Source organism: Polistes dominula, unplaced genomic scaffold (assembly GCF_049000335.1).
Source record: "Polistes dominula isolate Pdom_NZ unplaced genomic scaffold, Pdom_raw_medaka contig_84, whole genome shotgun sequence".
Classification (NCBI taxonomy): domain Eukaryota; kingdom Metazoa; phylum Arthropoda; class Insecta; order Hymenoptera; family Vespidae; genus Polistes; species Polistes dominula.
In genome coordinates this window covers 1,573,433-1,590,598 of record NW_028300944.1, presented here as the reverse complement: position 1 = coordinate 1,590,598, position 17,166 = coordinate 1,573,433, and positions in this window count along the sequence as shown.

Here is a 17,166-nt window from a genome sequence, read left to right as displayed (position 1 = left end):
GTTTGAGACTTGAGGACCCGAGTATGACTGAAGCAGAGATAGCAGCAAAATTAGGAGTTTGTCTAAATACAGTTTACAATTACCAAAGCAGTCAGGAATATCAAAATGAAATTGAAAAACTACAGCAGGACCGAAGTTCTATACCTCTTGGTAATCTATATAAATTATATATCATTTTTATATATACATAAGATATTATATTCTTAAGTACATGTGTGTGTTGTATAAACGCTTCAAGAGATGTGATTTCTACTTAGAAAGACTTACTTCAAGCGCACTAAAAAGAAAACGGGTAATTAAAGAATTAGTGCGTTTGAGACTTGAAGACCCGGGTATGACTCAAGCAGAGATGGCAACAAAAGTTGGAACAAGTAGAATGACAGTTGGTAGATACCAAAAAAGTCAGGAATATCAAAACGAGTTAAAAAAACTACAGCAGGACCAAAGTTCTATACGTCCTGGTAATATATATTCAAAATTTTAATATAATACAATATATATATTTTGTCTTCCACTAATTTTTCGGAAAAAATTGTAAAATTTAGGAAATGAAATTTATTTTATGTGAAAATATATATATATAAATTAGGGTTGGTCAAAAAAATCAATGTTTTTTTTTTTACAAGACACACTGATAAATTGGTTGCTAGAAACCTTTAAAAATTTCCTACCAGATATGATCTTTGATTTTAATAGGAAGATCCTCCGCATCGCAGTTTTTTGTTTTTATCTCATTCCAATAGGATAAAATTCATACCTCATCATTAATTAACTGTACAGAAAAATGTTTTAAAAGAATCTTGTAGGAAATTTATTGCTCTACAAAAAAGGTATCTTATAATTTATCCGTTAATCTCTCAATTTGATTGTTATTGAAGATTTAAGTTTTATTATTTTAAGAAAAATTTCATTTTTTATAATGAACTTTTTTACTCGACAATAAATGACTATTATATGATGCGCAATAAAAATTTTTGTAGGAAATTAACTGCTCTATAAAAATTTATGAAAATTTATGAAAAGTCTTATGTTTTAGCGATTAAGTTAAGCGTTTAAAAGTTATTCGTCATCTAATTTTTAGCAACCAATTTTTCAGTGTTACGTGTAGAAAAAAAAATTGATTTTTTGGACCCACCCTACTATAGATATATATATATATATGATATGAAATCCTTAAGGAAATTTTGAGGATTGTATAAACGCTACAAGTCGGCTTATTTTATCTTAGAAAGTACTACTTTAAAAAGACAACATGAAGAATTGGAAGAGGAAGAATCACTGAACATTCTGGATGAAGTCCCGCCTATAAGTACTGACGAGAAAGCAAAAGAACATGAATTAAGCATATCTAAAGCAGAAGGACTCAGAAAGAGTGTAGAAAACAAGCTGGAGTCAGGTTCTCAACCTAAAAGTAATATAATATATTAAATATTACTATTATATAATGTGCATATATATATACATAGAATAGATATTACATCCTTAAGTACATGTGTGTGGTGCAAACGCTTCAAGAAAGACATTTTAAATTTAGAAAGACGTATTTCAAGATCACCAAGTAAAGAATTGGAAGAGGAAGAATCCCTGAACATTCTGGATGAAATTCCGCCTTTAACTAATGACGAGACAGCAATAGAACATGAATTAAGCATATCTAAAGCAGAAGGACTTAAAAAAAGTGTAGAAAACAAGCTGGAGTCAGGTTCACAACCTAAAAGTAATATAAAATATTAAATATTACTATAATATCATGTGTATTATATATATATATAATAAATATTACACATTATTTATGTAAATGTTGTGTGTGGTAAAAACGCTTCACGAAATGTAATTTCAACTTAGAAAGACCTACTTCAAGAACACTATGTAGAGAATGGGAAGATGAAGAATTAGTGCGTTTGCTCTGTGAAAACCCTGGTATACCTCATAGCGAAATCGCAAAACAATTGGGAATAAGCAAACGTATAGTTTCAAAGCGTGTACGCACTCGAGAAATACAAAGCTTATTAAAAGATAAAAGGCGTAAGCTAAGTTCTATAACTAGTATATATGTAATAGTAACATAAATAATATAATAGAAAGTATAAATATATATCTATAATATTATATAATATCTATATTTTGTTTCTTCTTTTTTTTTTGTTTGAAATAATTATGGAAATTAACAAATAATATTAAACGACAGGAAAAATTATATATAATAGATATATACATATACAGGATTTTTTATCCTTAAGTACATGTTGTGTGTTGTATAAACGTATTAAGAAAAGTGATTTAATTTCAGAAAGACCTACTACAAGAAGGTCACGTAGAGAATGGGAAGATGGAGAATTAGTTTGTTTGCTCTATGAAAACCCGGATATACCTCACAGGGAGTTGGCAATACAATTGGGAATAAGCCAAACTACACTTCCAACTCGCATAAACAGTCCAGAAATACAAAACAAATTAAAAGAAAGAATGCAGGAGGAAAGTTCTATACCTAAAAGTAATATATGTATTAAATATTAATATTATATAATGCATATATGTATGTATATGATGAAAATGTTATTTTCTTATTGACAGCTTTGGAACATCAGTCAATTTAAAATGGAAGGAATTTAAAGAAAAGTTTTATTTTTTTGTTTGTTTAAACCTATTTTGACACTTTTATTATAATTGTCCAAGTTTTTTTATGATTTGTTGTTTTTAGTGTATAATATCATATAAATCGTTACTAGACAGTACAAATAATATTGATTTACAAATATTCGCGTTTTACAGAATTCATTTTATATTTCAAGTACTAGATGCATATAATATAATATACCTAATTTCTTTTTCTTACTATTTATCTGAAAAAATATATTTCTTTTACAATAAAATTTAATTTCAAAAGTAGTAAAATTGATATCAATTTATTCACTAAAGGAATAACTAATTTTAAAAATGATTAACCGTTTATATAACTTTGAAAACATTGTGTATCAATTACTGTTTATAAACAATTATATATAAAATAATTCTAAGACTCAATGTGTATATAAGCATTTTTCTTATTTTTTTTTCTGTTGCTATTTTGATTGTAGGTCTCACTGAACAGCGTTAAAGGACTATTTATGTTTCGTACTAGGGGACAGGATAATATCGACAATACGTGAAATATACCAAATCTGTTTTGAAAATAAACGAGTAATCCATATGTAACGTATAATAATGAAGCTTCTTATAGAATTAAAAATACCACATTGACCTATGCACAGAAATGGGGCTTTAGCACTTATCTAAATCTTTGACGATGCAGTGTTTTCCTGCTGAAAATAGAATTCGACGGCTCCTAATGTGGTTTTGAGCGTCACTGATAAATTGGATCGTATGATCCTGTAAAACACGCTTTATACGTTATTTATTATTATATTTTAATATATAGACCGTTTATTTTAAAAGTTGTTTAATGTTTTAAAAAGTCCATTTTTAAAAAGAAAGAGATATCACGTTATTTATACTTAATTTATTGTAAACTTTTCATGTATAACTAGATAGTATTTAATTTCTTAAAAAATGCCTATGTTTTTTACAATTTAAAATTTTTCGGCAAAAGAAATGCATAATCATTGATAACGAAAGTTTTATATTAAAAAAAAAAAAAAAGAAAGAAGGATTTTCTATATAAACCAGAGGATTATTATGATTTATTAAGACAATATAGAAAACATAAAAAATTCATTTTACATGAAATATAAAGACAGAATTTCGTCTCAAGAAAAAATTTTCATAACGCAATCAAAAAGAAGATAAGAAGAAACTAATGAAGAAAAGGTTAATTGCTTGCCAATATCCTGGATGAGGTTTCTTAAAAGTGCACCGTACATTATTTTATTTAAAACATCGATTAAAAACAAAGAATTTAAAACTGTAAATTATCTACATGTCCTAAAAAATCGCTGAATTTAAAAAAATAGCCTTGGCGGCTTTGTACTAAGATGAGAGACCTATAATTTATAAAAAATATAATCATATCAAGTAGTTATTATCTTATATACCTCCTGCGCATCATAAATTTTTCCAACCACAGCTATATGCAGAGTATAAGTTAATACTAATAATATCTTGAAATTTTAACAATGTAATTAACGTCTCAAATAAAAAATACTACTTCAATTTTAAATCTTGTAATTCTTTGTAAACAAAATTGGAATAATATAAAACATATTTTAAATGTGATATTTAATTTCTCAAAATTAAAACAAAACAATTTTTACAATTGTTGCGTTTAAAAAGCGGTGTAAGTTTATTTGCAGCCCGTAAATATATATTAGTGTAGTCAAGTGACGCACAGAGACGGAAGATGAAGAATTAGAGCATATTATGAATGAATTCCCGCGTATAACTCCAGACGAGATAGCAAAAGAATATGGAATAAGCATATCTGAAGCTGAAGGACTCATAAACTGTGTGGAAATACAAAACAAATTAAAAGAGTAAGGGCTGAAGCCAAGTTCTATACCTAAAAGTAATATAATATATATATATATATATATATATATATATATATATGTAAGGATAATTTTATTTAGGGTGAGAGGAGCGAGTTGAACATACACCCAGTTTAATCCTACTAATAAGATGTATTTAAAACAGGTATTAGAAAAAGTACAATAATAGTTTAACAATCATACGACTACGACTTAGATAAGCGACTGCGTTCTTACAACTGATAACGTTTTATAATGCAACTGCGATTGTTACGACTGAGGACTAACCGAATATTCCTGAACTCCTGAACCGACTGACTGACTTCTCTTTAAATCTGTGTCCTCTTATATTCCTCTGCGTCGTTCTCGAATTTTCCAGACATACGTCACGAGAACCTTCTAGATTTTTACACATTCTCACCCACAACTTAACAATTTACAAAGAACCGACCACGCATCGTATTTCTTTGTTTCTACCATTGGGTTCTTTTCCCTTTAGTCTTTCGTCGCCTACCTACTTATCTATGTTTACTCTTCGACACCTAAAACTCTCCTACATTGGGCCATTCTGCGTATCTTCGGTCCCCGAAGATTGAGTTTCTTCTTCTTCTGGTTGGTACAATTTCATATAATCCGCTGCTGTGGTTGTAACTCGTGGCTCTTCTCCTTTACCAACGTTCTATACTTCGTATCGGTGGTTCCCGATAATACGTGCAACTTTATATGGTCTTAAATACTTGGCGGAAATTTTTATATTCGGACCAAACTACGTTCTTTTGATGAACACAACGTCACCATCTTTGTACTGTATTGCCTCTTTACATCGTTTGTTGTACTGTCGTCGGTTTTCCTCTTGTATCCACAAAAGGGTTTCTTTCGCTAATGCTCTAATTTGGACGCGTTCTTCTTCAAACATTTCAAACATTCGAACAATTCAAATTGCTTCTTCCTCGATAGTTGTTTTGATGGCAATGTCCTCTTTCCGCTTCACCTTTACTCCAAAAAGGACTTCAAAGAGGGTACGGCCTATCTTACGTTGATATGTACTATTTAAATAGCGTTGTACCTTATCTACGTGTCGATACTACTGTTTTGGATTATCCAAAGACAACTTGGTCAAAACCGGTATTAGGGTTCGAATGATCCTCTCTACTTGATCATTGCCCCTTGAAACGCCCGTCGTAACCAGCACGTGCTGGATTCCTTCGGATTGGCAATATTCACGGAAGTCCTCCGACGTGAAGGCTGGCCATCTGTCGCTGATGATCCATTTCGCGTTGCCAAATATCTTTTGTTGATCTTTCAGCCTGGCCAATACTTCCCTACTGCTGGTCGTCTTGGTTGGATACAACCAGGTGAATTCTGTAAATCCATCGATAACGACAAAAAGATGTTTATATTGTTTGCTAGTTGCAAAGAAGGTCTCGGTCAAAGTTGTTGTGGATCCAATGTTTCTATACCCGTCTTCGCGTAACAACGTAAGGTCACTTCCAGAATCCACCAACGCCATGAAATCTTTACTCTGTATGGTTATCGTCCTTAGGTCTTCCGAGGCCGTAACAAAGTTAACATGCTTCCAACATGTCTTCGAAATGTGTCCACATTCGGTACAACGAAACCATTTTGGACCTTTTCCTACCATCGGACACTGCTTTACGCTATGGTCGGCTGAACCACATGAGAAACAACGTGGTTTTTTCGTCTTACTTTGCTCCGTTCTCCTTCATCTTGGGTCCTCATTATCACTTCAGCTCGACCTCTTAGTAGCTCTTGATTTTTCTTTCATAATATCGCTTTTTTCATATTTCTTATAAACTCCTCTAGAGATCGTGATTTATATAAGATCCCTTTATTCACCTCATCGTCTACCACTCCGTTAATTATGTGGTCTATCAACGCTCTTTCTTTAACTACACCCCGTGCTGCTATTTTCTTTATCACGTAGATATATTGACGATCTGTTTCGTCCGGCCGTTTCTTTCTTCCAACCCACTGAGCGTGAATCGTCGCGCTACTGATATTATCTTTAAATTCACCCGATAACTTCTCTTGTAAAGCTGCCCACAAGATAATACCTTTCTCCGATATTACAAATTGCTTAGCAGAACATCACAGACTCAAATTTTTCTTTCAAAATAATTAAAAAAAAAATTAGTGAATTTTTAAAATTTGTACTCTAACTGCGTATAAACCCTTAAGCTAATGCAATTAAACAATTTTATAATATTATATACTTTATTTATAGGATCAAAAAACAAAGTTTCTCTAAAAAAAATTTAAAATTTTGAAAATTAAAAATTTGTTTTTCGATCAAATAAAAAATATAACAAACAAACTCGGCCTACTCTGGGACTGGTAGGGATAATCGCAGAGATAGTCATAGTTTTTTTTATAGAATAAAAAAGAAAATGCAAAATTGCGAACTTCGAGAATATAACAGTCTTATTCAAAAAATGCGAAAATTTCATGGATATTTTAGTTTTAAAATTTTAATAATATGTTTTTCTTAAATGTCCATATAAAAGCATAAATTTGAAAAATGATTACGTCATAATAGGTTAAACTTTGAAAAAGTTATAGCCGTTTTAAATAAAAGATCCATTTTTTTCCAAAGTTATGTAATTTTTTACGTTTTCGTGAATAAATTTTAAATATTCTGAAAATTGTTTTTCATACGGTATAATAGGATAAAAAGCTTTCGTCCAAATCGAAAGGCATCGGAGTCAAAAGTAGCCAATTTGACGACGTATGCCCCATATATTTATAAATTTCTGTAGATGGTATTAGCGACAAGTAGACGTCAAATACATATATATAAGACAGCTTGAAATATTGTTTACCATTTTGTGAAGATAACTTGGTAGTATCAGTTGTTGACTTGTGGTTACACCGTATAGATATTTCAAATTAGAAATGTCAGTTTATAAGCCAACAATGCGTCATTTGCGGGAGGTATTACTTTACTATTTTAATAGTAGGGAATCTGCTTATAAGGTTTATCAAATGCTCATAGACGCTTATGGCAACGGTATTATATCCCTACGTACATGTGAAAAAAACTTTAGGCGCTTGAAGAGCGGTGATTTCAACTTAAACAGATATAATTTTGAACCACAAAATAAAGAACGGTTAATTGGAGAATTAGTGCGTTTGAGACTTGAAGACCCGAATATGACTCGAGCAGAGATGGCAGCAAAAGTAGGAGTGAGTGTAACAACAGTTTGGAACTACCAAAAAAGTCAGGAATATCAAAACGAGTTACAAAAACTACAGCAGGACCAAAGTTCTATACGGCCTGGTAATATATATTCAAATTTTTAATATAATACAATATATATATTTTGTCTTCTATTAATTTTTCGGAAAAAATTGTAAAATTTAGAAAATGAAATTTATTTTATGTACAAATATATATATAAATTAGGGTGGGTCCAAAATATCAATTATTTTTATTTTTTACAAGAAACACTGAAACATTGGTTGCTAGACACCTTAAAAATTTCTCACCAGATATGAGCTCTTAATTTTAATAGGAAGATCCTCCGCATCCCAGATTTTTATTTTTTTTTCAGTCCAATAGATTAAAATTCATAACTTATCATTAATTAATTGTACAGAAAAATGTTTTAAAGGAATCTTTTAGGAAATATAATGCTCTACAAAAAGGTATCTTATAATTTTTCTGGTAATCTCCCCATTTGAATGATATTGAAGATTTAATTCGAATTATTTTAAGAAGAATTTCATTTTTGCTTATGAGTTTTATAACTCGACAATAAATGACTATTAAAAAGTGCACAATACAAATTTTTGTAGGAAATTAACTGCTCTATGAAAATGGTTTATTATTTTTTGGCGATTAAGTTAAGCTCCTAAAAAATATTCATCATCCGTTTTTCAGCAACAAATTTTTTAGTATGACTTGTAGAAAAAAATAATTGATTTTTTTGACCCACTCTAATATATATACGATATGAAATCCTTAAGTAAATTTTGTGGATGGTATAAACGCTACAAATCGGCTTATTTTAACTTAGAAAGAACTACTTTAAAAAAACAACATAGAGAATTGGAAGAGGAAGGATCACTGAACAGTCTGAATGAAATCCCGCCTATAACTCCAGATGAGAGAACAAATATATATGGAATGAGCATATCTGAAACTGAAGAGCTCATAAACAATATGGAAAGAGAAAGCAAATTAAAAGAAATTGAGCTGGAGAAAAGTTGTAAAACTCTTGGTAATATATATATTAAATTTTAATATAACATAATATATCTATATATATATCATTTTTATTCTGTTTTTTTTTAGAAAAAATTTTAAAATTCAAGAAATTAAATTTAACGAATTAAAAAATGATATTTAATTGATATATATGTACATATGTATATAATGAGAATGTTATTTTCTTTTTGAAATCGGCGAAGTTTAACAAAAAAATTCATTATTTTTTTGTTGTTTGTTTGTTTATTTGAAACATATATTCCAACTTTTATTATCATTATCAAAGTTTATTTATTTCTTCAGTATATAATATTAGAAAAACCGTTACTAGGAATTAAAAATAATACTGATTTACGAACATACGTTTCAAAGAATTCATTTTATATTTGATTTACTGTTTACAAATGATATAATATACGGGATTTATTTTTTTAAATAATTTATCTAAAATAATATATTTCTTTTAGAATGAAATATTTTTTTCATTAAAGTAATAAAATTGATCTTTATCTATTCATTAAATTAATAAATAATCTTAAAATAAACTTTCTGTGTAATGAGATGATATGAATTTGAAAACATTGTATATCAATTATTGTTTATAAACAATGATATATAGAATAATTCTGTGACTCACTGTGTATACAAAAATATTTGTCTTTTTTTTTTTCTGTTGCTAATTTGAATGTAGGTCTCACTAAAAATATTTAAGGGACTCTTTCTGCTTCGTACTAGGAGACAGGATAATATCGAAAATACGTGATATATACAAAATCTAGTTTGAAAATAAAAGAACAATCCATATATATCGTATTATATGGGGCTTCTTATAGATGAGCAAATACTATATTGACTAAAGCACAGAAATGTAGCTGTAAAACTTATCTAAATCTTAGACGATGCAATGTTTTCCGGCTGATAAAAGAAATCGACCGCTCCTGATGTTGTCGTGAGCGTCACTTATAAACTGGATCCTATGATCCTTTACAACACATTTTATCCGTTTTTGATTATTATTTTTTAAGATCTGGACAGTCTGTTGTAGAAGAAGTATTAGTCCCATTTTTACAGTAAAATAAGAAAAAAAAGAGAAAAAGGATTTCTTATGTAAATCACAGGATTATTATGATTTAATAAAACAATATAAAAACCATAATAAATTCATTTAACATGAAATATGAGAAAATTTCATTTTAAAAAAATTTTCAAAACACAATCAAAAAACAGAAAAGAAACAACATTATTGAAGAAATGATAAATTGATGTCAAGTTTGTGGGATAAGGTTTCTTAAAAGTGCACCGTACACTATTTTATATAAAACATCGATGAAAGACAAAGAAATAAAAACTATAAATTACATAATCGTCTTGAATAATCGATAAAATTTGAAAACATAGTTCTCGCGTCTATGTACCATGATATCAGACCTATTAGTTATGGAAAATATAGAGATATCAAGTAGTTATTAACTTAAATACCTTCTGTGTACCATAAATATTTCAAAAAACTCTTATATATAGAGCATAAGTAAATACTACCAAATGTTGAAATTTTAACAATTTATATAACGTCTAAAATAAAAAGTAATATTTCTATTTTATAACTTGTCATTATTTGTAAAGAAAATTGGATTAATATAAAACATATTTTAAATGTAATATTTGATTTTTCAATATTAAAATTAAACAATATTTATAATTGTTTCATTTACAAAGTTGTTTAAGTTTATTTGCAGCCTATAAATATACTTTAAATTAGTAAAATTCACCTAAAACAAATTTATATAATTAAATAAAATATTGATGAATTTGTAGAAATATTGGCAGGCTCCATATAATCTGCCTAAATTTTTTAATGAACAGATATTCTAAATTTTAATTTTCTTGTAACAAGAGAAAGTAGATTTACAAAACTTTAAAAAGAAACGGTCCATATATGAGTGGCCGACGCTAGGTGCTGTTAGACTTTACGTGAACTCTATATTAAATATAATAATAATAAATTCTGTGTAGACATATATATATAGCTTTTCTGTAGATGGCGTTAGCGACAAGTAGACGCCGAATTCATATATATAAGACAGCTTTGAATACTCTTAACAATTTCGTGAAGATAACTTGGTAGTATCAGTTGTTGACTTGTGGTTACACCGTATAGTTATTTCAAATTAGAAATGTCAGTTTATAAGCCAACAATGCGTCATTTGCGAGAAGTGTTACTTTATTATTTTAATAGTGAAAAATCCGCTTCTGAGGCTCACCGAATGCTCGTACACGCTTATGGCAAGGGTCTTATATCCCAAATTACATGTATAAGAAACTTTAAGCGCTTCAGGAGCGGTGATTTCAACTTAGACAGAACTATGAGGAAAAGAATAAATAAAGAACGTGCAATTGGAGAATTAGTGCGTTTGACACTTGAAAACCCGGGTATTACTCAAGCAGAGATGGCAGCAGAAGTTGGAATAAGTCAAAACACAGTTTCCATATACCAAAGAAGTCAGAAATATCAACATGAATTCAAAAAATTACAGCAGGACCAAAGTTCTATACCTCCTGGTAATATATAAAATTTTACCAAAATACAATATATATATATATTTTGTCTTCTATTTATTTTTCGGAAAAAATTGTAAAATTAAAAAAATTAAAACTATTTTATATATATATATATAAATTAGGGTGGGTCCAAAATATCAATTATTTTTTTTTTTTTTACAAGAAACACTAAAAAATTGGTTGCTAGACACAATTCTCACCAGATATGAGCTTTTAATTTTAATAGGAAAATCCTCCGCATCGCAGATTTTTATTTTTTTTTCAGTTCAATAGATTAAAATTCATACCTCATTATTTATTTATTATACAGAACAATGTTTTGATGGAATCTTGTAGGAAATTTAATGATCTAAAAGAAGGGATCTTATAATTTTTCCGTAGATCTCACCATTTAAATGATATTGAAGATTTAATTTTAATTATAATAAGACAAAGTTCATTTTTGTTTATGAATTTTGTATCTCGACAATAAATGACTATTAAAAAGTACAAAATACAAATTTTTGAAGGAAATTAACTGCTCTATAAAAATGGTTTATTATTTTTTGGCGATTAAGTTAAGTGCTTGTAAAATATTCATCATCCGATTTTCAGCAACAAATTTTTTAGTATGACTTGTAGAAAAAAAAATAATTGATTTTTTTGACCAACTCTAATATATATAGGATATGAAATCCTTAAGTAAATTTTGTGGATAATATAAACGCTACAAGTCGGTTTATTTTAACTTAGAAAGAACTACATCAAGACGGAGATATATTAGAGAAGAGATGATTAAAGAATTAGTGCGTTTGAGACTTGAAGACCCGAGTATGTCTCAAAGAATGATGGCAGCAAAAGTGGGAATAAGTCAAACCACAGTTTCCATATACGAAAGAAGTCAGGAATATCAAAACGAGTTAAAAAAACTACAGCCGGACCAAAGTTCTATACCTCCTGGTAATATATAAAATTTTAATAAAATACAATATATATATTTTGTCTTCTATTATTTTTTCGGAAAAAATTGTAAAATTTAGAAAATGAAATTTATTTTATGTACAAATATATATATAAATTAGGGTGGGTCCAAAATATCAATTATTTTTATTTTTTACAAGAAACACTGAAACATTGGTTGCTAGACACCTTAAAAATTTCTCACCAGATATGAGCTCTTAATTTTAATAGGAAGATCCTCCGCATCGCAGTTTTTTGTTTTTTTTTCAGTCCAATAGATTAAAATTCATACCTCATTATTTATTTATTATACAGAACAATGTTTTGATGGAATCTTGTAAAAAATTTAATGCTCTACAAAAAGGTATCTTATAATTTTTCTGGTAATCTCACCATTTGAATGATATTGAAGATTTAATTTTAATTATTTTAGGACACATTTCATTTCTGTTTATGTATTTTGTTACTCGACAATAAATGACTGTTATAAAATGCGCAAAAAAAATTTTTGTAGGAAATTAACTGCTCTAAAAAAATTTATGAAAATTTATGAAAAGTCTTATGTTTTGTCGATTAAATTAAGTGTTTAACAGATATTCATCATCCAATTTTGAGCATTCAATTTTTCAGTGTGTCTTGTAGAAAAAAACTAATCGATTTTTTTTGACCCATCCAACTATATATATATATATATAGAATATGATATCCTTAAGTAAATTTTGTGGATAATATAAACGCTACAAATCGGTTTATTTTAACTTAGAAAGAACTACTTTAAAAAGACAACATAGAGAATTGGAAGAGGAAGAATCACTGAAAAGTCTGAATGAAATCCCGCCTATAACTCCAGACGAGAGAAGAAGTATATATGAAATGAGCATATCTGAAACTGAAGAGGTCATAAACAATATGGAAAGACAAAACAAATTAAAAGAAAAAGGGCTGGAGCCAAGTTCTATGTCAAAAAGTAATATAATATATTGAGTATTACTATAATATAATGAATATATATATATATTTTAAGGTTTCTTCTTTTTTTTTAAATTCTAAAAAATAAAAAAATAAAATTTAAAGATTGGAATAATGATATTTAGTTTCTATATATATATATATATACATAGAATAGATATTATATCTTTAAGCTACATTTTGTGTGTGGTATAAACGCTTCAAGAAAGATAATTCCAATTTAGAAAGACGTATTTCAAGAACACCAAGTAAAGAATTGGAAGAGGAAGGATCACTGAACAGTCTGAATGAAATCCCGTCTACTACTCCAGACGAGATAACAAATATATATGGAATGAGCATATCTGAAACTGAAGAGTTCCTAAACAATATGGAAAGACCTAAAAGTAATACATATATATATATATATATATATATATATATATATATATATATATGTTTATAATTTTTTCTTTTATATATTATTGTGGAAAAATTGTAAAATTTAAGAAATTAAGCTTAACGATTGGAAAAATAACATTTACATTATATATATATAATGTAAATGTTTTTTTTTTAAACTTTAGAAAAACGGTCAGTTTAAAATGAGAAAAATTTATATAAAAGATTAATTTGTTTTTTGTTTTAAACATTTTTTGAATCTTTTAAGATCTTTGTCAAAACATATTTATTATTTATTCCTTCTGTATATAATAATATATCAGCAGTTACTAGGTATTATAAATAATACTGATTTACGAACATTCGTTTCAAAGAATTCATTTTATATTTCAAGTACTAGATACATATGATATAATATACCAAATTTCTTTTTTTTTATCATTTATCTGAAATAATATATATTCATATAGAGTAAAATATTCTTTAGAGAGTAGTAAAATTGATATTAATTTATTCGTTAAATAAAAAAAATTATTTTAAAATCGATTTACTGTATATATGAGCTTGAAAATATTGTACATCAATTATTGTTTATAAACAGTGAAATATAAAATACCTCTGTAACTCATTGTGTATATAAATATTTATCTTATTCTTTTTTCTTTTGCTATTTTGAATGTAGGTCTAACTGAACAGCTTTAAAGGTCTATATCTATTTGGTACTAGGGGACAGGATAATATCGACAATACGTGATATATACCAAATCTGTTTTGAAAATAAAAGAACAATCCATATATAACGTATTATATGGGGCTTCCTATAGATGAACAAATACTATATTGACTAAAGCACAGAAATGTTGCTGTAACACTTACCGAAACCTTAGACGATGCAATGTTTTCCTGCAGATAAAAGAAATCGACCGATGCTACCATGAGCGTCCCTAGATAAACTGGATCATATGTCCCTGCACCCCTTTCACCTGTTTCGATTAATATTTTTTGAGAAATATGAGAAGCGGACGCTAGAATAAAACTTAAAAGATTATTTTATTTATTTCTTTTATGTGTGGAATCAAGAGTTCTCCGTATTTTACCTATCTAATGAACACATTAACCGTTTCCGTATCGTTAAAGTTTCATTAAAGAATATCTACTTACTGTAGAAATATTTTTACGTCAACTAATAATAATACAATTCCTTGATACTTGAAAGGGTTTCTGAATATGTACCTCAAATATAGATATGCTTATCTTATAATCTTTTGACAAACATAAAATTAGTATATTTATTGTAAATTTATTTTTATAATAGTAAAATAATGCACTAATTTTTTGATTATTCGATTGTTTAACTTTTTTTTATAAATATCTAAAATATAACTTATGTAATACATTACTGTGGTTCTATTAAGGATTTTATTTTTAACCTAATTATTCTGCAGCTTACTCAAATATAATTTTCAGGATAAATGATTTCCTCACTTATGTATTTTTATAACAAACATAAAAATATTTTTTCATATCATTATATTTTTGGTGCAGTTTCTTTCTAATGTGTTATTAATAAAAAATGATTCGTTTTATTCAGAAGCACGGAAAAATGTCGTTTAAGGGGTTATGCTTAGTTGCAAAGCTCAAAGAAGACGTCTTTTTATGAATTTTTTATAGAAACAGTTTTTATTTATCAATTACAGGCTATGGTATTTTAAATAGAGGCTTCTTTTGAGAATACAATATCGCGTCGATCATGTAAAAATATTAATGTTCACCGCTCCTGTAGATGATTTCCCAAATGACCTCCAAAAAAAGGCGATTGGGGGTGATCTCCATTTCGGCGGTTTTGATTAGCCGAAATTAAAAACTGTTGTGGATTCTTGTAAAGGATAGATTAATGCAAGTAATGAGCTAAAAGAGTAATAAATAATTTGATTTTTGACAAAATGGCGGCTATTTGAAAGAATGTTTCGTTTTTAACTGAAATTTTTGCTACAAATTGATAAAAAAATAGATAGTATTAGTTTTTTAAGTTTTTTTCCTGGTTCAATACCTGAAGAATATATATTAGAAGATTGTGTTAAAATTTGAGACGGATAGGTTAAGTTATTTCTGAGAAATCGAGATCACCGACTTTAAAAACACCATTTTGAGAAAAACGCGTTAATAGTTTCAGAAGTAATTTACACATAGTCAAAATTCTTTCTGTTCAACGTACATGGTATCATCCATTGCAGGGCAAAAAAAAGGACCTTTTGCCGTATCCGTAGCTTCTAATAATTCCAGCTGGTGTTGTCTTAATGTCTGGTGGGTATTAATAAATTGGATATATATCTTTAGAAACATCAGCTAGTAAAGTTGGATAATCATGGGGTGTAAGACGATAATGTGTCTTTAGCTATCACTTGCTGCCAACTACACCATGAACCTTCTCCACCTGGGTACATTGAGTGTTGAGGCTTCTCATCAGTCTAACAATAGTGATAATATGTTACCCAAATTGCATTATACATATTATTAACAGAATCACAATTTCTTCTTATTGCCAAAACATAGTAAACTGTCAGCTTATCTATTAGCTTAGATGAGAGTTTACTTTTCCCTGGAAGTATTTTTTTGCAATTTTTTCTGCCTGTTTAAACTGTTTCTGTATTTTTCTTTACTAGTTCGCGTAGTCGTCTACCCATTCTTTTCTAAACATGCCCGATACAATTTTTTCTACATCTTTAACTTCACCGTAAGAAGCAGCATGAAGAATCCCAGAATATGTTTTTAAATCGTTATTACCTATATAGTTTCTATAACGACTATGGATTTTTCTATTGACCATAACACGATTTTCACACTTATCACACACTACAACGATATTAAAACCAAGTCCACGGGGAGAAGCAGTTTCAAATTTTATTTTTCCATCACAAGAGTTACGTTTCACATAATCACTTAACGCAGCAAATACGTAATATTTAGGTAAACAATATTTTATCTCCGTTGCCTATCGTATTTCATGATATTTTATTTCGTAGGCTTATCGCAGGATCCGTTTCACAGAAATTGAATATTATAAAAAATAACAAATATAAAGTTTATCGTCTATAAAGGATTTTGGGGTACTAAAACGAACTGAACGCACGACTTTACACTCTGACGTGGCATTACAAATTCAAGTATATCTCCGAAAATATTTACCGGATTGGCTTTAAATTTTCAGAGAATATACTTGAATATATGAACATTTCGAAAAGCTCAACAAATAAAAATCGATTTTTGAAAATTCTAACTAGGCATAGCCCCTTAACAAGCAAAGATTTTTACGTTTTCACAAGAGGTTGATGAAAGAAAAAATTTGTCGTGTCAAGATTGGTTAGATGACTTCACATGGGTGTTTACGAGATTGATTTTCTAGACCTGTAAATCCCTCGAACATACCTTCACATTTTATAATTATTATTATATATATTATAAATTATATTATAATATAATGTATGTAGTTATATTTTATATATATAAGTTAACCACTAAAATATTATAAATAAATATAAATATATTTTATTATAATATATGAGTGGCCGACACTAGGTGCCGTTTGACGTTACGTATACTCCACCTATATATCAAATATAAGAGTAA